The 26913-nt window shown below is 45.2% G+C and overlaps 1 protein-coding gene across 2 annotated transcripts in view; it reads left to right on the top strand.

Moving 5' to 3' along the window:
• Positions 1-26913, top strand: part of LOC129867622 (lipoma-preferred partner homolog) — a 376963-nt gene that overhangs the window by 228355 nt on the left and 121695 nt on the right. The gene's annotated exons all lie outside the window — the stretch shown is intronic.

Consider the following 26913-nt stretch of genomic DNA (forward strand, 5'->3'; position numbering starts at 1 on the left):
TTTCTCAATAGCAATGCTCACTGTACATAGTCAAGGATTTTCACAGTGGTCAGGTATTCTGCCCCTGTGGACTCTCTGTTTAGGGCAAAATAGCATTCTAGTTTGCTCTGTTTTTGGTTGATTCTTTCCAATGTGTCAAGTAATTATTTTTTTGTTTTCTCATGATTTGGTTGGCGTCTAATTGTGTTGCTGTCCTGGGGCTCTGTGGGGTGTGTTTGTGTTTGTGAACAGAGTCCCAGAACCAGCTTGCTTAGGGGACTCTTCTCCAGGTTCATCTCTCTGTAGGTGATGGCTTTGTTATGGAATGTGTGGACATCACTTCCTTTTAGGTGGTTGTAGAATTGAACAGCTCTTTTCTGTATTTTGATCATTAACAGGTATCGTCCTAATTCTACTCTGTATTGTTTGGGGTTTTGCGTTGCACACAATGTATATTTTTGCGCATGCGGAGTCTCAATTTAGTCTTTGTCCCATTTTGTGAATTCTTGGATGGTGAGTGGACCCCAGACCTCACAACCGTAGAGGGCAACTGATTTAACTGTTCTATAACCGATTTAAGTATTTTTAGCCAGATCATAATTGGGATGCCGAGTCTTATATTCCTTGTGATGGCATAGAATGCCCTTCTTGCTTTGTGTCTTTAGATCGATCGTTCACAGCCGTGTGGAAGTTACCTATAGTGTTGATGCAGGTATAATTCTCTGTGTAACCTAGGGCAACGGTGTCTAGGTAGAATGTCTATTTGTTGTCTTGGCTACTGGACCTTAGTTGGAACACTGTTATTTTTTTAGTGTTACTGAGATTCTCTGTCAGGGCCCCGAGTCTGACAGAATCTGTGCAGAGGATCTGCTGCTGTTAGTCCCTCTTTGGTTGGGGACAGAAACATTGTTTTAAGAAGGTCACATCAAGGATCATTTTGCGATTTATTTTTTAGTTTTAAGACCCCTTGAAGTATCAAAAAATATATTTAAAAAATGATTTCATGAAACATTTTTTGGGGCCTTACTGCTATTAGCCAATAGAAACGCATTGAATAACAGATAGTCCTTACTGCTATTAGCCAATAGAAACGCATTGAATAACAGATAGTCCTTACTGCTATTAGCCAATAGAAACGCTTTGAATAACAGCTAGTCCTTACTGCTATTAGCCAATAGAAACACATTGAATAACAGATAGTCCTTACTGCTATTAGCCAATAGAAACACATTGAATAACAGATAGTCCTTACTGCTATTAGCCAATAGAAACACATTTAATAACAGGTTGTCCTTACTGCTATTAGCCAATAGAAACACATTGAATAACAGATAGTCCTTACTGCTATTAGCCAATAGAAACACATTGAATAACAGATAGTCCTTACTGCTATTAGCCAATAGAAACACATTGAATAATAGTCCTTACTGCTATTAGCCATAAGAAACACATTGAATAACAGATAGTCCTTACTGCTATTAGCCAATAGAAACACATTGAATAATAGATTAACTACATGGAACAACAGATCGCCCCCCCCCCCCCCCCCCCCCCCCCCCCCAAAAAAAAAAAAATACAAAAGGAAGTTTGTTCTGGAGTGTCTGTCCGATATTTAAGATATTTAAGAAATATCAGGAAACGTGTTAGCGATTATTATTATTTTTTACATCTATTTAACCCATTTATTTTTGGCATTAAACAGTCTCCGTATATACTGTACTTCCATACATTTGTTCAACTGGTACCGGGGGACCTTCAGACGAGTCTTGTGAGGCCTGTGGGCGTCCAAGAGCAAAACAACCGACATGTACAATACGTGTTCCTGAGAGTCTCACCTTTCCACAGAGGGGCTCATATTAGTGTGGAGCCCAAACTGTTGAGACAGGAGTTGTCAGATCGGCTGCTCAGACTTCAGATCAGTGCCAAGACACTTGGGACATAAACCGAGAGTTTATTTTTTCTGTTCTGGTCACCTTTCATCACAGATGCGGAAGTGTGACATCCGGCGGATGTGGTGGATTGAGACTCATCCGATGCCCCCCCCCCCCCCCAAAAAGAAGATATCTCTACGCTAAACTGACAGATTTTATTTGACGTGATATGCTAATTAGATTTACGCGGACATCGACCTTAGTTGGGTTAGCTTACAATCAGGTAGGTAAGAAAACCACATGGTGCAGTCGTTGCCAGTTAAACCTTCCAGAATATTCTATCATACAATAGCCAGGTGACATGAACAGAAACAGAGGATGGAACTGTTAATTGGTTTGATTCTAGAATTTCAGAGAACTTGATGTTTGAGTTTTATTATTTTTACAGGGACAGTTGCACATTAATCAACGTTTCAGTCAAAGTGACGGTTTTAGCCAGCCGGCTAATTTTCAACCGCAGTCCCTGGGCAGGTTATTAAAAACAATTACAATATAAACAATCAATGAGCAGTGAGCACACGCAGAGCAACATAGGACAAGACGTAGCATACAGACAGAGCGACATAGGACAAGACGTAGCATACAGACAGAGCAACATGCTACGTCTTGCTTGTCCTATGTTGCTCTGTCTGTATGCTACGTCTTGCTTGTCCTATGTTTCTCTGCCTGTATGCTACGTCCTGCTTGTCCTATGTTGCTCTGTCTGTATGCTACGTCTTGTTCTATGTTGCTCTGTCAAGACATAGCATACAGACAGAGCAACAGACAGAGCAACATAGGACAAGCAGGACGTAGCATACAGACAGAGCAACATAGGACAAGCAGGACGTAGCATACAGACAGAGCAACATAGAACAAGACGTTTCTCTGTCTGTACGCTACGTCCTGCTTGTCCTATGTTGCTCTGTCTGTATGCTACGTCTTGTTCTATGTTGCTCTCTATGTTGCTCTGTCAAGACATAGCATACAGACAGAGCAACAGACAGAGCAACATAGGACAAGCAGGATGTAGCATACAGACAGAGCAACATAGGACAAGCAGGACGTAGCATACAGACTGAGCAACATAGGACAAGCAAGACGTAGCATACAGACAGAGCAACATAGAACAAGCAAGACGTAGCATATAGACAGAGCAACATATGACAAGCAAGACGTAGCATACAGACAGAGCAACATATGACAAGCAAGACGTAGCATACAGACAGAGCTACATAGAACAAGCAAGACGTAGCATACAGACAGAGCAACATAGAACAAAAAGCAGCAAGACAAAATCCATAAAAGCAACAAAGTGTTTCCACACCTCACAAGCTACAGACAACAGACAACATGGAAAGAGGTGATACACAGCTAGGGACCATGTTCACAAATCTGATTGACCTTTAGCCATGTCTTCATGTTTTTTGTGAACGTGTGATATGTGGTGCAGTTATGTGTGTCTGATGGCAGTGTATTCCCATTACAGTAGTGAGCCACTTTTTAACCTGGTCCATTACAGTACTGAGTCACTGAGTCACTTTGTAACCTGGACCAGTACAGTAGTGAGTCACTGAGCCACTTTGTAACCTGGACCATTACAGTAGTGAGTCACTGAGCCACTTTGTAACCTGGACCATTACAGTAGTGAGTCACTGAGCCACTTTGTAACCTGGACCATTACAGTAGTGAGTCACTGAGCCACTTTGTAACCTGGACCATTACAGTAGTGAGTTACTTACTCTTTGCATGCACGTATATCACTGTGTCATCTGCATACATTTGAACTTCAGACCCAGTACAGACAGAAGGCAGATCATTAATGTACAGGCTGAACAGGAGGGGCCCCAGTATTGACCCTTGGGGCACGCCCACATCATAGCTAAGAGTGGGCGACAGCTCATTGTTCACTCTGACACACTGAGTTCTGCCTTCAAGGTATGATTTCATCCCTCTCAAGGCATCGGGGGAAAAGTTGAACTTGGACAATTTTGTGATGAGAATCTCATGGTTAACAGTATCAAAACCCTTCCTTAGGTCCAGAAACACAGCCCCAACAACGCCCCCTTTGTCCATCTTGGACTTCACATTTTCCAGAAGAAAATGGCCGTTTCTGTGGAGTGTTTCGCTCTGAAGCCAAACTGCATGGAGTGTAATGTGAAGGGGCTGTTGTTGAGGTGGGCAATCAGTTGTTCTGCTACACACTTTAACAACCTTTGACACCACAGGTAGTATACTAATGGGCCTGTAGTCACTCACGTCAGCAGGGTCACCCGATTTAAAGATGGCCGTTATTATGGCCGACTTCCAGACCCTTGGAAACACCCCGAGACCAATAGATGTGTTGGTGACCTTAGTAATGGGGCCAATGAGTGACTCTTTGTAGTTTTTAAGAAAAGTATAGTCCAGCCCAAACACATCTTTGGCTTTAGAGTTCTTTCGTGAGCTAATCACCTTTGACTCAGAAACCTCCCTTATGACGAAGACAGGTTGAGCATCATTTACTAACACTGAGCCCAAGACACCAGTGGAGGGGTTCTGTGTCAGTACCCTGACAGAGTCAATCAAGTAGGAATTGAAGACTCTTTCGACTGCATCCTGTGTTAGATTGTTATTCACCATGATTTCTAAGTCTTTTTTTGCAGTGTTACCATGGTTTTTCCCTGTTCACCTTTTTTAGATTCTCTCAGATCAATTTAGAATTTCCCTTTTTGCTTCACCAATTATGTTCATAAAAAAGTTTGCCTTGGCCTGTCTGATTTCTTTCATCACCTTATTTCTCAACACGGTAAACCTACGTCTGTCGTGCTCTAATTTGGATTTTAGGGCTGTTTTTAGAGCAGGATGTCCTTCTTTCATCAGTTCCCAGAATTCTCCATTTAGGAAGATGGCTCTTTTGGCCAAGTTTTGGATTGGATTTTCTTTAGGAAGCCATTTATTGTAGTCTGTATTGTGGATAGAAAAACATGACTATCAGCTTCCACGTCTGTATAGGACAAGAGATCCTTCCAGTTAATTCCCTTAATTGCGTTTTCAAAATAGTTTAATTCACTTTCAACAACCTTCGACACCACAATCTTAGTTGACCAGGCATTCTAACAGTAGAGAGGTTAAACCTGTTCAGTAGAGAGGTTAAACCTGTTCAGTAGAGAGGTCAAACCTGTTCAGTAGAGAGGTCAAACCTGTTCAGTAGAGAGGTCAAACCTGTTCAGTGGAGAGGTTAAACCTGTTCAGTAGAGAGGTTAAACCTGTTCAGTAGAGAGGTTAAACCTGTTCAGTAGAGAGGTCAAACCTTTTCAGTAGAGAGGTTAAACCTGTTCAATAGAGAGGTCAAACCTGTTCAGTAGAGAGGTCAAACCTGTTCAGTAGAGAGGTTAAACCTGTTCAGAAGAGAGTGAAGATCGGGGGTGGCAGCATCATGTTGTGGGGGTACTTTGCTGCAGGAGGGACTGGTGCACTTCACAAAATAGATGGCGTCATGTGAAGGCCTACACACCTGACTCAGTTACACCAGCTCTGTCAGGAGGAATGGGCCAAAATTCACCCATCTTATTGTGGGAAGCACCACAATGTAGCATGTAGTACAGGCTAACAGTGATAGCACCACAATGTAGCATCTAGTACAGGCTAATAGTGATAGCACCACAATGTAGCATGTAGTACAGGCTAACAGTGATAGCACCACAATGTAGCATGTAGTACAGGCTAACAGTGATAGCACCACAATGTAGCATGTAGTACAGGCTAACAGTTGTAGCACCACAATGTAGCATGTAATACAGGCTAACAGTTGTAGCACCACAATGTAGCATGTAATACAGGCTAACAGTTGTAGCACCACAATGTAGCATGTAGTACAGGCTAACAGTTGTAGCACCACAATGTAGCATGTAGTACAGGCTAACAGTTGTAGCACCACAATGTAGCATCTAATACAGGCTAACAGTTGTAGCACCACAATGTAGCATGTAGTACAGGCTAACAGTTGTAGCACCACAATGTAAAGTTTTAGTTAAACCTTTATTTAACTAGGCAAGTCAGTTAAGAACAAATTCTTATTTACAATGACGGCCTATCCCGGCCAAACCCGGACGACGCTGGGCCAAACCCGGACGACGCTGGGCCAATTGTGCGCCGCCCTATGTGACTCCCAATCACGGCCGGTTGTGATACAGCCTGGATTCGAACCAGGGTGTGTGTAATGACGCCTCAAGCATTGAGATGCAGTGCCTTAGACCGCCGCGCCATTTTCGGGCGGCCATGACCTGTTCTCATGAAACATTGGACCCAACACTTTTACATGTTGCATTTATGTACCAATCAAAAGTTTGGACACACCTACTCATTCAAGGGTTTGTCTTTATTGCTAATCCTTTGTACTAGACTTCAGTTGGAGTGCTGCTGTGCTCACTGTCACTTGAAGGAGAAAGAAAGATAGAAAGAGAGAAAGAAATAAAGAAAGAAAGAGAGAAAGAAAGAAAGAAAGAAAGAAAGAGAAACTGAAAGAGGGAGTGAAAATCAGATCTCCTCCATGCGATACAGTTACACACAGGCAGAGCTTCTTCTTCTCTGTCTCCAAACCCGTTTAAATGCACTTTATCTGCACATGTGAGATAGTTTCTAAACAGCTGGAGGTCTCGCCACATTTTGTCGAGGAGACATCTTTAATCATATTTAATTTGCCTTATCTGGAACTATTTTTAAGTGTGAGAACGCTGATACCCTCAGCATTATGGCTGGTTGGTGTCGGAGAGGAGATGAGGAGAGGAGATGAGGAGATGAAAGGAGAGGAGAGAGAGGAATAGGATTGTTATAGTGTGAAGGATGGAGGGAAATAGTCACATTAGTTTTCTACCTGATGCTTGTGGGTGTGACTGATTGTACAAATGTGAAAGAAGAATGAAAGAAGGACTGAGATTAGAGAGTGTTTATAGTTTCAGATAGTTTGACTTAGGAGGGGGTTTTACCTTGTGGCGTTTCTCAAATGTATGCTTTAGCCACAACTACCAAGTCTAGGATGAGTGAACAAGTTGTGGTGAGATAGGCCTAAAACGTTGACCTAATCAAATGTGGAGCTTTGCGTGTCCGGGAACCACAGAGCGCAGCCTGGAGGAACACAAATCTGCCATTTCATAATCTGTAAACTTGATTTTTTCTTGCACTTTGACAAATAAATATTTATAGCCTTACCTAATGAATGGCCTAATATCTAGCTAATATTTAGCGTCTTCGGCTACACATCACTAGGCTCTCGGTCTTTCAGCTCTTCCCGTGCGCAATTATGCAATAAGGCACGAGGGGGTGTGGTATATGGCCAATATACCACGGCTAAGGTTTACCTTTTGGTATTTCTCAACTGTATGCCCGAGTCCCAACTAACAGTAGGTTAACACACAGCAGCACAGTGGACCAGTGGACACTCACTAAAGGCCCGTCCACATCAGGGACAATAACTATAACTATATATATATATATATATAACTATAACAATGAAATGGATCTAATTCAAGTGAACAGGAGCGTTCACACTACTGCAGAACGATCTCTAGTGCAGAACGATAACAAGAGATATCATTTGGATCACTTTCAGAGCGATTTCCCCCCCCGTCCGTCCGTCCCTACGACGATAACACATTGACAGCCAATCAAAAACATGTTCCGTTGAAGCGTTCTAAGGTGCGCAAGGCCGATGGGAGATGGCTGAGCGCATGGTAAGTCTGGTGGCAACAGTATTGATAGGACGACTTGGGAGAAGGGAGCAAGAGCATGAAAAGGCCATATTTTCCAACGGTAGACCTATCGGTTAACGCAAATACAATCCTGACAAAATGCACACTATGACTGGCCTGCTACAGTGCGTTTCTGGACCTTGTAAACCAGGGGTGTCGACCTCAATCAGCGCAAGGGCCATATTGGGAAAAAACAAACTGTTATAGCCTACTATGTTTGTTTTTAGTAGCAAACGTGCATACAAAACGGCCGTTGTTTTATTCGAAAAATATATATCCCTTTTATAATGTCCAGTCATCTACATAGGATGCTGTTTATATAATTGTAACATTAAAGCAAAAGAAGAGATCAATAATATCTGTCCAGCCTTTGCTGCTCTGCTCGGACAACTGCTGCGGTGTCTGTGTAACAGTTTATCTTTCGTCCGTCCCCTCGCCCCCGAACCGGGCTCGAACCAGGGACCCTTCTGCACACATAGACAACAGTCACCCGCGGCCCTTGCAGAGCAAAGGGGAACAACTACTTCAAGGTCTCAGAGCGAGTGACGTCACCCGATTGAAACGCTATTAGCGCGCACCACCGCTAACTAGCTAGCCATTTCACATCGGTTACATATGGTGCTACATGTATTGTAGTAGATTAGTCCGCCTGGGCTACTGCTCTAATGGGCCTACATTTTGTTGCACGTTTAGTTTTTTGGGTTATTATTAATATATATTGTCAAACATTTTAGTAGCCTATCTAGGACTGTGTCATGTGTCTGGACACTTTCCCTCGGCTGTGGCTCTATAAACGGGGCTGTGGCTCTATAAACGGCGCTGTGGCTCTGTAAACGGGGCTGTGGCTCTGTAAACGGTGCTGTGGCTCTGTAAACGGTGCTGTGGCTCTGTAAACTGTGCTGTGGCTCTATAAACGGTGCTGTGGCTCTGTAAACGATGCTGTGGCTCAGTAAACGGTGCTGTGGCTCAGTAAATGGTGCTGTGGCTCTGTAAACGGTGCTGTGGCTCTGTAAACGGTGCTGTGGCTCTGTAAACGATGCTGTGGCTCTGTAAACGGTGCTGTGGCTCTGTAAACGGTGCTGTGGCTCTGTAAACGGTGCTGTGGCTCTGTAAACGGTGCTGTGGCTCTGTAAACGGTGCTGTGGCTCTGTAAACGGTGCTGTGGCTCTGTAAACGGTGCTGTGGCTCTGTAAACGGTGCTGTGGCTCTGTAAACGGTACTGTGTCATGTGCCTGGACACTTTCCCTCCGCTGGGACACACAGAAAGCAGTGCCATTGATGTTGACTTCACAGATGCGAGCACATCAAGGCTGTCATATCATGAAGTAGATGACTCAATTGTTGACACGTGTTTACTAGCTGGTGATGACTCAACTGTTGACTCGTGTTTACTAGCTGGTGATGACTCAACTGTTGACTCGTGTTTACTAGCTGGTGATGACTCAACTGTTGACTCGTGTTTACTAGCTGGTGATGACTCAACTGTTGACTCGTGTTTACTAGCTGGTGATGACTCGACTGTTAACTCGTGTTTACTAGCTGGTGATGACTCGACTGTTGACTAGTGTTTACTAGCTGGTGATGACTCAACTGTTGACTCGTGTTTACTAGCTGGTGATGACTCAACTGTTGACTCGTGTTTACTAGCTGGTGATGACTCAACTGTTGACTCGTGTTTACTAGCTGGTGATGACTCAACTGTTGACTCGTGTTTACTAGCTGGTGATGACTCAACTGTTGACTCGTGTTTACTAGCTTGTGATGACTCAACTGTTGACTCGTGTTTACTAGCTGGTGATGACTCAACTGTTGACTCGTGTTTACTAGCTGGTGATGACTCGACTGTTGACTCGTGTTTACTAGCTGGGGATGACTCAACTGTTAACTCGTGTTTACTAGCTGGTGATGACTCGACTGTTGACTAGTGTTTACTAGCTGGTGATGACTCAACTGTTGACTCGTGTTTACTAGCTGGTGATGATTCAACTGTTGACTCGTGTTTACTAGCTGGTGATGACTCAACTGTTGACTCGTGTTTACTAGCTGGTGATGACTCAACTGTTGACTCGTGTTTACTAGCTGGTGATGACTCAACTGTTGACTCGTGTTTACTAGCCGGTGATGACTCGACTGTTGACTCGTGTTTACTAGCCGGTGATGACTCGACTGTTGACACGTGTTTACTAGCTGGTGATGACTCAACTGTTGACTCGTGTTTACTAGCTGGTGATGACTCAACTGTTGACTCGTGTTTACTAGCTGGTGATGACTCAACTGTTGACTCGTGTTTACTAGCTGGTGATGACTCAACTGTTGACTCGTGTTTACTAGCTGGTGATGACTCAACTGTTGACTCGTGTTTACTAGCTGGTGATTACTCGACTGTTGACTCGTGTTTACTAGCTGGTGATGACTCGACTGTTGACACGTGTTTACTAGCTGGTGATGACTCAACTGTTGACTCGTGTTTACTAGCTGGTGATGACTCAACTGTTGACTCGTGTTTACTAGCTGGTGTGTCCTATTGTCCTTTAGCGTGTTCTGTAGGCTGCAGTAATGGCCTGTTAGAACTGAAACTTGGAACTGGATATTTAGCCTTTAAACTTCCTGGTCTGGAAGAACATTCGGTCAGTGGCATATGATACAGTGCGCTGGCTGGCTCGTGGGTGGGTGGGTGTGTGGGTGGGTGGGTGCGTGTGTGTGTGTGGGAGAGGGGTGGGAGAGGGGTGTGTGTTTGGCGCGCAGCATGTTGGCAGTGCTTGCCGTTGTCACGTTCTGACCTGAGTTCCTTTTTTTATGTCTTTATTTTAGTTGGTCAGAGCGTGAGTTGGGGTGGGCATTCTATGTTGTTTTTCTATGTTTTTGTTCTGTTGTTCTATTTCTATGTGTTTGGCCTTGTATGGTTCCCAATCAGAGGCAGGTGTCAGTCGTTGTCTCTGATTGGGAGCCATATTTAGGTAGCCTGTTTTCCTTTGTGTTTTGTGGGTGGTTGTTTTCCTGTGTCTGTACCATACGGGACTGTTTCGATTTTCGTTTGTTCATTTCACTTTGTTATTTTGTATTTTTTGTAGTGTTCAGTTTTACATATTAAAATGAACACTTACCACGCTGCACATTGGTCCGATATCTCTTACTCCCTCGTCAGAAGAAGAGGAAAATCGTTACAGCTGGGACTTGTAGTGCAGCGCAGCCTGTACGGGAGCAGGCCAAAATGAAGTGAAAACCCAAATCATTGCGCAGGCTGGATAGAATTGTGTCATGGTCCCGGATTCGGCCCGCTGGCCTTCTGTTTCCCATGTGTTGTAAACTGTCGCGAAATAGACCCAAACTGATCCAATTGGTTACATTATCAGGCCTCGGCTTTATGCAGTTATTTCGGCATGAAGCATTCAAATCAGGACGCTTGAGTGGTTATTCAAATTAGCCTACATCACTGCAGTTTACAGCCCTAGACAATAATTGTGTACAGTAAGTAATCCCTCGTTTATCGCGGGGGTTACGTTCCGAAAATGACCCGCGATAAGTGAAATCCGAGAAATAGAAAACTTTTTTTTTTTTTACAATTAGCAACTATTACATGTATACAAATACAGTGACTCACGTGTAGGCCGTTTCACTGCTCTTCAGAGCGTTTCGTCGACATTATGGGTTTAGGAGATGTTCGAAATTACAAGATAATTTGACCAACTTAATGTAAATTTGCCAAGCTGTTTTATGTACGTACACATAACTGCACGAGACGACAAAATGATAGCACAATTCGTAACATGTTTTGATACAAGAAGCGGGAGTGAGTTTTTAGCGAATCAGAATGCAGAGCACAATGCACCAAAAAAAAAAAAAAAATGCATTATGAAAATCCGCGAAATAGCGAATCCGCGATAAGTGAACCGCGAAGTGGCGAGGGATCACTGTACTCACTTGATACCAATAATCCATTACTCATTGCACAGTGTTGGTGTAGCCTATGTAGAATTATTGTTTTGTCCAAAAAACGTAGGCCTAATCAAACTGTCCGGGGACCACAGAGCGCAGCCTGGAGGAACACAAATCTTCCATTTCATAAATCTGTTAACTTTCTTTTTTCTTGCACTTTGACAGATACATATTTATAGCCTTACTATTACCTAATGAATGGCCTAATATCTAGCTAATATTTAGGGTCTTCGGCTACACATCACTAGGCTCTCGGTCTTTCAGCTGTTCCCGTGCGCAATTATGCAATAAGGCCTGAGGGGGTGTGGTATATGGCCAATATACCACGGCTAAGGGCTGTTCTTACGCACGATGCAACGCGGAGTGCCTGGACACTGCCCTTAGCCGTGATATATCGGTCGTATACCACTAACCCCTGACGTGCCTTTATTGTTATTATATTATATATATATATATTATATTATATTATAAACTGGTTACCAACGTAATTAGAGCTGTAAAAATACATGTTTTGTCATAGCTGCCAGCCAATCAGCATTCTGTGCTCGAACCACCCAGTTTATAATATAGACTATAGGCTAAGCAAGCCTCTCCACAATAGGCCATTCCTCTTCTTGTGAAAAGCTATAGGACATTCATTTGGAGGCTTTTTTTTTTATACTAGGACCACAATGGCTAGGCCAAAATGAGCTGTCGGGGAAAGTTGGTGTCATCCCGTTGGCCAGATGTTTGTACAGGACAGACAGAGAGATGAGCAACAACAACAACAACAAAAAATCTAAATTAATTGACAATCATTGAATCAATCATCACATAATCAATCAATCAATCAAGCAATGAGATAATGTAAAACATGTTCAGGATAAACAGTGTTTATTGTTGAACTGCTACATTTAAATATTAGTTTCTGTATTATTTGTCATTACATGTACTGTACACTGTGTACAAAACATTAGGAACACCTTTCTCATATTTAGTTGAACAGCCTGAATTCTTCGGGGCGTGAAACTCTACAAGGTGTCGAAAGCGTTCCACGGTGATGTTGGTCCATGTTGACTCCAACGCTTCCCACAGTTGTGTCAAGTTGGCTGGATGTCCTTTTGGGTGGTGGACCGTTCTTGACGTACACGGGGAAACTGTCGGGTGTGAAAAACCCAGCAGCGTTGCAGTTCTTGACACACTCAAACCGGTGCGCCTGGCACCTACTACCACACCCTGTTCAAAGGCACTTAAATATTTTTATCTTGGCCATTCACCCTCTGAATGGCACACACACACAATCTAGATCTTTCTTTAACATGTCTCCCCCCCCTTCTTCTACACTGACTGAATTGGATTTAACAAGAAACATCAATAAGGGATCATATCTTTCACCTGGATTCACCTGGTCAGTCTGTGTCACAGGTGTCAAACTCATTCCACGGGGGGCCGAGTGTCTGCGGGTTTTCGCTCCTCCCTTGTACTTGATTGATGAATTAACATCACTAATTAGTTAGGAACTCCCCACACCTGGTTGTCTAGGGCTTTATTGAAAGGAAAAACCAAAAACCTGCAGACACTAGGCCCTCCGTGGAATGAGTTTGACACCCCTGGTCTATGTCATGGAAAGAGCAGGTGTTCTTAATGTTTTGTCCGCTCAGTGTACATTGAATTATTATTTGCAGTTGTCACTATGACTCTGAAACACTAAATGGTCAGTGTTGCCATCTTGTTAAAGGAACGGTTCACCCATTTTGAATGTTATATATATATATTTTTTTATGCATCTCTGAGTGATGTTTTATCTATTCCCTGGGTCATTTCATGTCAAATCAAATCAAATGTTATTTGTCACATGCGCCAATTACAACAGGTGTAGTAGACCTCACAGTGAAATGCTGAATACAACAGGTGTAGTAGACCTTACAGTGAAATGCTGAATACAACAGGTATAGTAGACCTTAGAGTGAAATGCTGAATACAACAGGTGTAGTAGACCTTACAGTGAAATGCTGAATACAACAGGTGTAGTAGACCTCACAGTGAAATGCTGAATACAACAGGTGTAGTAGACCTCACAGTGAAATGCTGAATACAACAGGTGTAGTAGACCTCACAGTGAAATGCTGAATACAACAGGTGTAGTAGACCTCACAGTGAAATGCTGAATACAACAGGTGTAGTAGACCTTACAGTGAAATGCTGAATACAACAGGTGTAGTAGACCTCACAGTGAAATGCTGAATACAACAGGTGTAGTGGACCTTACAGTGAAATGCTGAATACAACAGGTGTAGTAGACCTCACAGTGAAATGCTGAATACAACAGGTGTAGTAGACCTCACAGTGAAATGCTGAATACAACAGGTGTAGTAGACCTTACAGTGAAATGCTGAATACAACAGGTATAGTAGACCTTAGAGTGAAATGCTGAATACAACAGGTGTAATAGACCTTACAGTGAAATGCTGAATACAACAGGTGTAGTAGACCTCACAGTGAAATGCTGAATACAACAGGTGTAGTAGACCTTACAGTGAAATGCTGAATACAACAGATGTAGTAGACCTCACAGTGAAATGCTGAATACAACAGGTGTAGGTAGACCTCACAGTGAAATGCTGAATACAACAGGTGTCGTAGACCTCACAGTGAAATTCTGAGTACAACAGGTGTAGTAGACCTTACCGTGAAATGCTGAATACAACAGGTGTAGTAGACCTTACAGTGAAATGCTGAATACAACAGGTGTAGTAGACCTTACAGTGAAATGCTGAATACAACAGGTGTAGTAGACCTTACAGTGAAATGCTGAGTACAACAGGTGTAGTAGACCTTACAGTGAAATGCTGAATACAACAGGTGTAGTAGACCTTACAGTGAAATGCTGAATACAACAGGTGTAGTAGACCTTACAGTGAAATGCTGAATACAACAGGTGTAGTAGACCTTACAGTGAAATGCTGAATACAACAGGTGTAGTAGACCTCACAGTGAAATGCTGAATACAACAGGTGTAGTAGACCTCACAGTGAAATGCTGAATACAACAGGTGTAGTAGACCTTACAGTGAAATGCTGAATACAACAGGTGTAGTAGACCTTACAGTGAAATGCTGAATACAACAGGTGTAGTAGACCTTACAGTGAAATGCTGAATACAACAGGTGTAGTAGACCTTACAGTGAAATGCTGAATACAACAGGTGTAGTAGACCTTACAGTGAAATGCTGAATACAACAGGTGTAGGTAGACCTTACAGTGAAATGCTGAATACAACAGGTGTAGTAGACCTTACAGCGAAATGCTGAATACAACAGGTGTAGTAGACCTTACAGTGAAATGCTGAATACAACAGGTGTAGTAGACCTCACAGTGAAATGCTGAATACAACAGGTGTAGTAGACCTCACAGTGAAATGCTGAATACAACAGGTGTAGTAAACCTTACAGTGAAATGCTGAATACAACAGGTGTAGTAGACCTCACAGTGAAATGCTGAATACAACAGGTGTAGTAGACCTTACAGTGAAATGCTTACTTACAAGTCCTTAAACCAACAATGCAGTTCAAGAAATAGAGTTAAGAAAATATTTACTAAAATAAACTAAAGTGAAAAAATAAAAGTGACTAAAGGGGTAAAAGTGACTGCATCGATAAACAGCGAGTGTAAAAACAAAGGAGGGTGTCAATGTCAATAGTCCGGGTGGATTGTTCAGAAGTCTTATGTCTTGGGGTAGAAAGGTAGAAGCTGTTAAGTAGCTTTTTGGACCTAGACTTGGCGCTCAGGTACCACTTGCCGTGCGGTAGCAGAGAGAATAATCTACGACTTGGGTTACTGGAGTCTTTGACAATTTTTTGGGGGCCTTCCTCTGACACCGCCTGGTATAGGGGTCCTGGTTGTCAGGAAGCTTGGCCCCAGTGATGTACTGGGTCATACGCACTACCCTCTGTAGCGAACAGTTTCCATACCAGGCGGTGATGCAACCGGTCAGGATGCTCTCGATGGTGCATCTGTAGAACTTTTTGAGGATCTGGGGACCCATGCCAAATATTTTCTGTCTGCTGAGGTGGAATAGGTTTTGTCGTGCCCTCTTCACGACTGTCAAGGTGTGCTTGGACCATGTTCGTTTGTTGGTGCTGTGGACACCAAGGAACATGAAGCTCTCAACCTGCTCCACTGCAGCCCCGTCGATGAGAATGGGGACGTGCTCGGTCCTCTTTTTCCTGTAGTCCATGATCATCTCCTTTGTCTTGCTCACATTGAGGGAAAGGTTGTTGTCCTGGCACCACACTGCCAGGTCTCTGACCTCCTCCCTATAGGCTGTCTCATCGTTGTCAGTGATCAGGCCTACCATTGTTGTGTTGTCAGCAAACTTAATGATGGTGTTGGAGTCATGCTTGGCCACACAGTCGTGGGTGAACAGGGAGTACAGGAGGGGACTGAGCACGCACCCCTGGGGGGCCCCTGTGTTGAGGATCAGCGTGGCAGATGTGTTGTTGCCTACCCTTAACCACCTGGGCCGGCCCGTCAGGAAGTCCAGGATCCAGTTTCAGAGGGAGGTATTCAGTCCCAGGGTCCTTAGCTTAGTGATGAGCTTTGTGGGCACTATGGTGTTGAACGCAGAGCTGTAGTCAATGAACAACATTCGCACATAGGTGTTAATTTTGTTGCAGGTGGGAAAGGGCAGTGTGGAGTGCGATTGAGATCTGTAGATCAGTTAGTGCGGTATGTAAATTGGAGTGGGCCTAGGGTTTCTGTGATAATGGTGTTGATGTGAGCCATGACCAGCATTTCAATGCACTTCATGGCTACCAATGTGAGTGCTACAGGGTGGTAGTCATTTAGGCAGGTTACCTTTGTGTTCTTAGGCACAGGGACTATGGTGGTCTGCTTAAAACATGTAGGTATTACAGACTCAATCAGGGACATGTTGAAAATGTAATTGAAGACACTTGCCAGTTGGTCAGCGCATGCTGAGTACACGTCCTGGTAATCCGTCTGGCCCTGCGGCCTTGTGAATGTTGACCTGTTTAAAGGTCTTGCTCACATCGGCTACGGAGAGCGTGATCACACAGTCATCCGGAACAGCTGGTGCTCTCATGCATGCTTCAGTGTTGCTTGCCTCGAAGCGAGCAAAAAAGGCATTTCGCTCGTCTGGTAGGCTCGCGTCACTGGGTAGCTCGTTGCTGGGTTTCCCTTTGTAATTGTTAATGGTTTGCAAGCCCTGCCACATCCAACGAGTGTCAGAGCCGGTGTAGTAGGATTCACTCTTAATCCTGTATTTACGCTTTGCCTGTTTGATGGTTCGTCTGAGGTCATAGTGGGATTTCATATTAGTGTCCCGCTCCAGTCACTGTGGTTACGACGTCGTCGATGAGGCCGGTGTCTGAGGAGGTATACTCCTCAATGCCAGTCTTTGCAAAACAGTCCTGTACCGTAGTATCCGCGTCATCTGTCCACTTATCTGAGTTATTGGCCAATCAAATCAAGCAGAAATATGGCCGGTATGACGTGGGTTAAATGAAGCCTCTCTCACTACACTGGTAGTTAATAGGATTATGTCTTTTAGATCGTTTAAATAGCTGTCATACATGTCAGATTTCAGATTTCAGTACTGGTCATAACGCGGGAGAACGTCTTCTCTCCAATAAGCCATTGTTCATATTTTTTTGCGATACTCCTACCTGGAGAAATGTGTAATTTAACAGAGAGTCTAGCACATTTCTCCTATGTCTGCCTCTTTAGTCCAGGATGCATGGTACCGTTGGCAGACATATTATAGAGAGGAGATCCAATCCCGTTCCCGTTGACATGCTGTGTCACCCGGTTGCTAAGCGAAACTCAGTTTTTCACAATTCCTGACATTTAATCCTAGAAGGAATTCCCTGTTTTAGGTCAGTTAGGAGCACCACTTTATTTAAAGAATGTGAAATGTCAGAATAATAGTAGAGAGAATGATTTATTTCAGCTTTTGTTTTTTTCCATCACATTCCCAGTGGGTCAGAAGTTTACATACACTCAATTAGTATTTGGTAGCATTGCCTTTAAATTGTTTAACTTGGGTCAAACATTTTGGGTAGCCTTCCACAAGCTTCCCTCAATAAGTTGGGTGAATTTTGGCCCATTTCTCCTGACAGAGCTGGTGTAACTGAGTCAGGTTTGTAGGCCTCCTTGCTTACACACACTTTTTCAGTTCTGCCCACATATTTTCTATAGGATTGAGGTCAGGGCTTTGTGATGGCCACTCCAATACCTTGACTTTGTTGTCCTAAAGCCATTTTGCCACAACTTTGGAAGTATGCTTGGGGTCATTGTCCATTTGGAAGACCCATTTGTGACCAAGCTTTAACTTCCTGACTGATGTCTTGAGATGTTGCTTCAATATATCCACATAATTTTCCTGCCTCATGATGCCATCTATTCTGTGAAGTGCACCAGTCCCTCCTGCAGCAAAGCACCCCCACAACATGATGCTGCCACCCCTGTGCTTCACGGTTGGGATGGTGTTCTTCGGCTTGCAAGCATCCCCCTTTTTCCTCCAAACATAACGATGGTCATTATTGCCAAACAGTTATATTTTTGTTTCATCACACCAGAGGACATTTCTCCAAAATGTATGATCTTTGTCCACAGTTGCAGTTGCAAACCGTAGTCTGGCTTTTTTATGGCGGTTTTGGAGCAGTGGCTTCTTCCTTGCTGAGCGGTATATGTCGATATAGGACTCGTTTTACTGTGGATATAGATACTTTTGTACCTGTTTCCTCCAGCATCTTCACAAGGTCCTTTGCTGCTGTTCTGGGATTGATTTGCACTTTTTGCACCAATGTACGTTCATCTCTAGGAGACAGAGTGTCTCCTTCCTGAGCGGTATGACGGCTGCGTGGTCCCATGGTGTTTATACTTGCGTACTATTGTTTGTACAGATGAACGTGGTTCCTTCAGGCATTTGGAAATTGCTCCCAAGGATGAACCAGACTTGTGGAGGTCTCCAATTGTTTTTTCTGAGGTCTTGGCTGATTTCTTTTGATTTTCCCATGATGTCAAGCAAAGAGGCACTGAGTTTGAAGGTAGGCCTTGAAATACATCCACAGGTAACACCTCCAATTGACTCAAATTATGTCAATTAGCCTATCAGAAGCTTCTAAAGCCATTACATAATTTTCTGGAATTTTCCAAGCTGTTTAAAGGCACAGTCAACTTAGTGTATGTAAACTTCTGACCCACTGGAATTGTGATACAGTGAATTATAAATGAAATAATCTTGGATTATTGCATTTAGCCTTCACATTACTATGACCCTAGGAGAGGAGGGGGGAGCAGGGTGGTAACAGCCTCATCATGACCCTAGGAGAGGAGGGGGGAGCAGGGTGGTAACAGCCTCATCATGACCCTAGGAGAGGAGGAGGGAGCAGGGTGGTAACAGCCTCATCATGACCCTAGGAGAGGAGGGGGGAGCAGGGTGGTAACAGCCTCATCATGACCCTAGGAGAGGAGGGGGGAGCAGGGTGGTAACAGCCTCATCATGACCCTAGGAGAGGAGGGGGGAGCAGGATGGTAACAGCCTCATCATGACCCTAGGAGAGGAGGGGGGAGCAGGGTGGTAACAGCCTCATCATGAGCCTAGGAGAGGAGGGGGGAGCAGGGTGGTAACAGCCTCATCATGACCCTAGGAGAGGAGGGGGGAGCAGGGTGGTAACAGCCTCATCATGACCCTAGGAGAGGAGGGGAGAGCAGGGTGGTAACAGCCTCATCATGACCCTAGGAGAGGAGGGGAGAGCAGGGTGGTAACAGCCTCATCATGACCCTAGGAGAGGAGGGGGGAGCAGGGTGGTAACAGCCTCATCATGACCCTAGGAGAGGAGGGGGGAGCAGGGTGGTAACAGCCTCATCATGACCCTAGGAGAGGAGGGGGGAGCAGGGTGGTAACAGCCTCATCATGACCCTAGGAGAGGAGGGGGGAGCAGGGTGGTAACAGCCTCATCATTACCCTAGGAGAGGAGGGGGGAGCAGAGTGGTAACAGCCTCATCATGACCCTAGGAGAGGAGGGGGGAGCAGGGTGGTAACAGCCTCATCATGACCCTAGGAGAGGAGGGGGGAGCAGGGTGGTAACAGCCTCATCATGACCCTAGGAGAGGAGGGGGGAGCAGGGTGGTAACAGCCTCATCATGACCCTAGGAGAGGAGGGGGGAGCAGGGTGGTAACAGCCTCATCATGACCCTAGGAGAGGAGGGGGGAGCAGGGTGGTAACAGCCTCATCATGACCCTAGGAGAGGAGGGGGGAGCAGGGTGGTAACAGCCTCATCATTACCCTAGGAGAGGAGGGGGGAGCAGAGTGGTAACAGCCTCATCATGACCCTAGGAGAGGAGGGGGGAGCAGGGTGGTAACAGCCTCATCATGACCCTAGGAGAGGAGGGGGGAGCAGGGTGGTAACAGCCTCATCATGACCCTAGGAGAGGAGGGGGGAGCAGGGTGGTAACAGCCTCATCATTACCCTAGGAGAGGAGGAGGGAGCAGGGTGGTAACAGCCTCATCATTACCCTAGGAGAGGAGGGGGGAGCAGGGTGGTAACAGCCTCATCATGACCCTAGGAGAGGAGGAGGGAGAAGGGTGGTAACAGCCTCATCATTACCCTAGGAGAGGAGGGGGGAGCAGGGTAGTAACAGCCTCATCATGACCCTAGGAGAGGAGGGGGGAGCAGGGTGGTAACAGCCTCATCATGACCCTAGGAGAGGAGGGGGGAGCAGGGTGGTAACAGCCTCATCATGACCCTAGGAGAGGAGGGGGGAGCAGGTTGGTAACAGCCTCATCATGACCCTAGGAGAGGAGGGGGGAGCAGGGTGGTAACAGCCTCATCATGACCCTAGGAGAGGAGGGGGGAGCAGGGTGGTAACAGCCTCATCATGACCCTAGGAGAGGAGGGGGGAGAAGGGTGGTAACAGCCTCATCATGACCCTAGGAGAGGAGGGGGGAGAAGGGTGGTAACAGCCTCATCATGACCCTAGGAGAGGAGGGGGGAGCAGGGTGGTAACAGCCTCATCATGACCCTAGGAGAGGAGGGGGGAGAAGGGTGGTAACAGCCTCATCATGACCCTAGGAGAGGAGGGGGGAGCAGGGTGGTAACAGCCTCATCATGACCCTAGGAGAGGAGGGGGGAGAAGGGTGGTAACAGCCTCATCATGACCCTAGGAGAGGAGGGGGGAGCAGAGTGGTAACAGCCTCATCATGACCCTAGGAGAGGAGGGGGGAGCAGGGTGGTAACAGCCTCATCATGACCCTAGGAGAGGAGGGGGGAGCAGGGTAGTAACAGCCTCATCATGACCCTAGGAGAGGAGGGGGGAGAAGGGTGGTAACAGCCTCATCATGACCCTAGGAGAGGAGGGGGGAGAAGGGTGGTAACAGCCTCATCATGACCCTATGAGAGGAGGGGGGAGCAGGGTGGTAACAGCCTCATCATGACCCTATGAGAGGAGGGGGGAGCAGGGTGGTAACAGCCTCATCATGACCCTAGGAGAGGAGGGGGGAGTAGGGTGGTAACAGCCTCATCATGACCCTAGGAGAGGAGGGGGGAGCAGGGTGGTAACAGCCTCATCATGACCCTAGGAGAGGAGAGGAGGGGGTGGAGGGAACAGCCAAGGTCATAAAGTCTAAAGCAAGTTGAACACACACACACACACACACACACACACACACACACACACACACACACACACACACACACACACACACACACACACACACACACACACACACAATTGAGCTCTCAAAACTAAGATATATATGTAGAGCTTCTTCCTAGTGAAGAAGGGGTTTTCCCCAAGCAGGCTTGTAAAAACCTACCCTCCTCTCAACTCCCCCTCTCCTCCCTCCGCGATTTGAAATGCAAAGTTAACAGATTTCTCTTTCAGCCCCTAGCTCTCTATAGTCTCTCTTAATCTATTTTAATGTGTCAGAAAGCCTTGCTTGGGACTCTCTGAGATATTTCACACTTAAGTTGTTTGCAAAGTCGCTCTGAATTAGAGTGGATTGGAAACTTTTTTGAGAGTTCTATCGTGTGTGTGTGTGTGTGTGTGTGTGTGTGTGTGTACACGTGTACGGGAGAGAGAGTGTGTGAGGAAGGGAGTACAGTTCTGTGTGATGCTTTATGTGTGTGTATGTCGCGTGCGAATGCTTTCGTGATGAGAGGCATTTTTTTCCATAGGCGCAGATAAGGCTCTCGGGCTCTTGCAGCCATCAAGGTCTCCTTCACCCCCCCCCCACCCCCCAAAAAATATATTAGTCTCGGGGGGCTTTAGAAAATAAATATTGTCCTCAAACACAATGTAGTAAAAACAAAGTGCCATCTGCCTCACTGGGGACGGACTGACATAGACACGGCTGACGGCCAAATTCTCCAACATTGACTAACATTAGACGGACATGGTGTAAAAACATCAATGGTTAGGCCTGGCATCGCTGTAGAATACCTGTCTAATCCCTCTAATAGTTAAATACCTGTCTAATCCCTCTAATAGTTAAATACCTGTCTAATCCCTCTAATAGTTAAATACCTGTCTAATCCCTCTAATAGTTAAATACCTGTCTAATCCCTCTAATAGTTAAATACCTGTCTAATCCCTCTAATAGTTAAATACCTGTCTAATCCCTCTAATAGTTGAATACCTGTCTAATCCCTCTAATAGTTAAATACCTGTCTAATCCCTCTAATAGTTGAATACCTGTCTAATCCCTCTAATAGTTAAATACCTGTCTAATCCCTCTAATAGTTAAATACCTGTCTAATCCCTCTAATAGTTAAATACCTGTCTAATCCCTCTAATAGTTGAATACCTGTCTAATCCCTCTAATAGTTAAATACCTGTCTAATCCCTCTAATAGTTAAATACCTGTCTAATCCCTCTAATAGTTGAATACCTGTCCGTGTTGCTGGTTCATATACCACCTCTATGTCCGTGTTGCTGGTTCATATACCACCTCTATGTCCGTGTTGCTGGTTCATATACCACCTCTATGTCCGTGTTGCTGGTTCATATACCACCTCTATGGCCGTGTTGCTGGTTCATATACCACCTCTACGTCCGTGTTCCTGGTTCATAAGTTGGACAGTCCAGAGTTCTGATTGAGGTGATATCTTATTTATATCCCAGTTGTTAGAGTCGTATGGTGTCGTCTGTGTTAGAGTCGTATGGTGTCGTCTGTGTTAGAGTCGTATGGTGTCGTCTGTGTTAGAGTCGTATGGTGTCGTCTGTGTTAGAGTCGTATGGTGTCGTCTGTGTTAGAGTCGTATGGTGTCGTCTGTGTTAGAGTCGTATGGTGTCGTCTGTGTTAGAGTGGTCTAGTGTTTGAACACATAAGTACAGCTGCATTGTTTGTAGGTGTCGTGGTTTAGTTCAGAATTATTCTCAATGGTTCCTCACACACACACACACACATACACACACACACACACACACACACACACACACACACACACACACACACACACACACACACACACACACACAGATGGCAGCATTCGCGCAAACCTGAAAGCGTGATCCACCGCATTTAAACATGGCAAGGTGTCTGGGAATACGGCAGAATACAAACAGAGCGGTCATTCCCTCCGTAAGCCAATTAAACAGGCAAAATGTCAGTACAGAGACAAAGTAGAGACGCAATTCAACGGCTCACACACGAGACGTATGCGGCAGGGTCTACCAAGGGAAAACCAGCTTGCGTACATCGACGTCTTGCTCCCGGACAAGCTAAACACCTTCTTCGCCCGCTTTGAGGAAAACACAGTGCCACTGACGCGGACTGTGGGCTCTCCTTGGTACGTCTCAGCTACCAAGGACTGTGGGCTCTCCTTGGTACGTCTCAGCTACCAAGGACTGTGGGCTCTCCTTGGTACGTCTCAGCTACCAAGGACTGTGGGCTCTCCTTCTCCGTGGCCGACGTGAGTAAAACTGTTTAACGTGTTAACCGTAGCAAGGCTGCCGGCCCAGACGGCATCCTTAGTCGCGTCCTCAGAGCATGTGCAGACCAGCTGGCTGGAGTGTTTACGGATATATTCAATCTCTCCCTATCCCAGTCTGCTGTCCCCACTTGCTTCAAGATATCCACCATTGTTTCTGTAGACAAGAAAGCAAAGGTAACTGAAAGAAGAAGGCAACTAAATGACTACCGCCCCGTAGCACTCACTTCTGTCATCATGAAGTGCTTTGAAAGACTAGTCAAGGATCATATCACCTCCACCTTACCGACCACCCTAGAGCCACTTCAGTTTGTATACCGCCCTAATAGGTCCATAGACGACATAATCGTCATCACACTCCACACTGCCCTAACCCAACTGGACAAGAGGAATACCTATGTAAGAACGCTGTTCATTGACTACAGCTTCAAGATCTTCAAGCACCATAGTACCCTTCAAGCTCTTCATCAAGCTCGGGGCCCTGGGTCTGAACCCCGCCCCGGTGCAACTGGGTCCTGGACGGGCCGCCCCCCCCAGGTGGTGAAGGTAGGCAACAACACCTCCACTTCGCTGATCCTCAACACTGGGGCCCCACAAGGGTGCGTTCTCAGCCCCCTCCTGTACTCCCTGTTCACCCATGACGGCGTGGCCACGCACCTACAACTCAATCATAAAGTTTGCAGACGACACCACAGTGGTAGGCCTGATTACCAACAACGACGAGACGGCCTACAGGGAGGAGGTGAGGGCACTCGGAGTGTGGTGTCAGGAAAATAACCTCACACTCAACGTCAACAAAACAAAGGAGATGATCGTGAACTTCAGGAAACAGCAGAGGGAGCATCCCCTCTATCCACATCAACAGGACAGCAGTGGAGAAGTTGGAACGTTTTGAGTACAAGTCACTGACAAACTGAAATGGTCCACCTACACTGACAGTGTGGTGAAGAAGGCACAACACCGCCTCTTCAACCTCAGGAGGCTGAAGAAAATGTGGCTTGTCACCTAAAACCCTCACAAACTTTTACAGATGCACAATTGAGAGTATCCTTTCGGACTGTATCACCGCCTGGTACGGCAACTGCACCGCCCTCAACTGTAAGGCTCTCCAGAGGGTAGTGAGGTCTGCACAATGCATCACCGGGGGCAAACTACCTGCCCTACAGGACACCTACACCACCCGATGTCACAGGAAGGCCAAAAAGATTATCAAGGACAACAACCACCCGAGCCACTGCCTGTTCACTCCGCTATCATCCAGAAGGCGAGGTCAGTACAGGTGCATCAAAGCTGGGACCGAGAGACTGAAAAACAGCTTCTATCTCAAGGCCATCAGACTGTTAAACAGCCATCACTAACACAGAGAGGCTGCTGCCTGTATACACAGACTTGAAATCTATGGCCATTTTAATAAATGGATCACTAGTCACTTTAATAATGTTTACATATCTTGCATTACTCATCTCATATGTAAATACTGTATTCTATACTATCTACTGTATCTTAGTCCATGCCGTTCTGACATTGCTTTTCCATGTATTTATATATTCTTAATTCCATTCCTTACTTACATGTGTGTGTATTGGGTATATGTTGTGAATTTGTTAGATATCGCTGCACTGTCGAAACTAGAAGCACAAGCATTTCGCTACACTCGCAATAACATCTGCTAAACACGTGTATGTGACCAAATGAAATGTGATTTGATTTGACATTGAAAACATGTGACCAAATGAAATGTGATTTGATTTGACATTGAAAACATGTGACCAAATGAAATGTGATTTGATTTGACATTGAAAACATGTGACCAAATGAAATGTGATTTGATTTGACATTGAAAACATGTGACCAAATGAAATGTGATTTGATTTGACATTGAAAACATGTGACCTCGCTCGCTGTAATTTAACAAGTATCTCATCATTCAGATAACATGTAAATCATTTCCACTGTAGAACAAACTCTTTTTCTGCCGATTGTATTCAGTTCCCAGTTTCATCACCTCATAAAACGATTGAATTTGTTCTCTTAATCTAAGTGCTGGAACATTCACCATGACAATGTAATTATTTTGAGGTCTTCCATTTGCATTTTCCAGTTCTCTGCTAAGTCAATGTTAGGTTCTAAGGCCTTTAAAGATAAATTAATAATCTAGAGTATTTAAAAACCATGAAACATTTAAATTGACTAATTTCACTTCCTGAAGGGCTTTTTTTCTCTCTCCGTACATCTGCAGACAGACGCGTTATTAAATAAACATCACTAATCAGTGAAACAGAAATCAGGTTGAGAGCATGATGTGTTTTCATGTGGTTGGTTCCTTTAGGGGTCCTTCTCCTCTCCTCTATTCTCGCCTCCTCTTTTCCTCTCCTCTCCTCTCCTCTCTCCTCCCCCATCTCTTCCTCTCCTCTCTTTTCCTCTCCTCTCTTATTTTCTCCTCTCCTCTCCTCTCCTCTCTTCTATTCTCTCTTCTCTCTTCTCTTTTCTCATCCTCTTCTCTCCTCTCCTCACCTCTCTGCTATTCTCTCTTCTCTTTTCTCCTCCTCTTCTCTCCTCCACTCTCTCTTTCTGTCTTCTCCTACTCTTTTCACCTCCTCCTCTCCTCCTGTCTTCTCCTCCTCTCTTCACCTCCTCCTCTCTCCCCTCTCCTCTCCTCTTTTCTCCTCTCCCCTCTTCTCCTCTCTTCTCTCCTCCCCTCTCTTCTCTTCTCTCCTCCCCCCTCTTCTCTCCTCTCCTCTTCTCCTCTCTCCTCTTTTCTCCTCTCCCCTCTCCTCTCCTCTTTTCTCCTCTCCCCTCTTCTCCTCTCTTCTCTCCTCCCCTGTCTTCTCTTCTCTCCTCCCCCCTCTCCTCTCCTCTCCTCTCCTCTCCTCTCCCCTCTTCTCCTCTCCTCTCCCCTCTTCTCCTCTCCTCTTCTCCTCTCTCCTCTCCTCCCCTCTCTTCTCTCCTCTCCTCTCCTCTTTTCTCCTCTCCCCTTTTCTCCTCTCTCCTCTCCTCCTCTCCTCTGCTTGGCCTTCGCTCTTCAGATTATCTGGAGTTGGGTTGGGAGACTCTCAGTCGCATGTTAAAAATGTATCTCACTCCATTAAGGTCCTGACACCGACCTACTGTCTCTTATCCGGGATGCGTTGTGGCTTCATATTGTTCATGTTATATTAGTAATGAAGTCAGTTTGTCCTTCCTTTATCGGCACAACAATGTTCTTGAAGAATTCCTCCGCTGTGTTTAAGGTGGAACCGTGCAAGGAGCAAAGACTGTCGCTAGTGTTATTCAACATGTACTCTTTCGCGCTTTATTAAAACTATACACAATATTGGTAATGAAAGTGGGGGAAAAAAACGACTATGTTATTAGATATGAACCCGCTATTGAAAGCATCGAGGTTCATATCTAATAACATACTCGTTTTTCCCCCCCCAATTT

This window comes from Salvelinus fontinalis, chromosome 12 (genome assembly GCF_029448725.1).
Source record: "Salvelinus fontinalis isolate EN_2023a chromosome 12, ASM2944872v1, whole genome shotgun sequence".
Taxonomy (NCBI): domain Eukaryota; kingdom Metazoa; phylum Chordata; class Actinopteri; order Salmoniformes; family Salmonidae; genus Salvelinus; species Salvelinus fontinalis.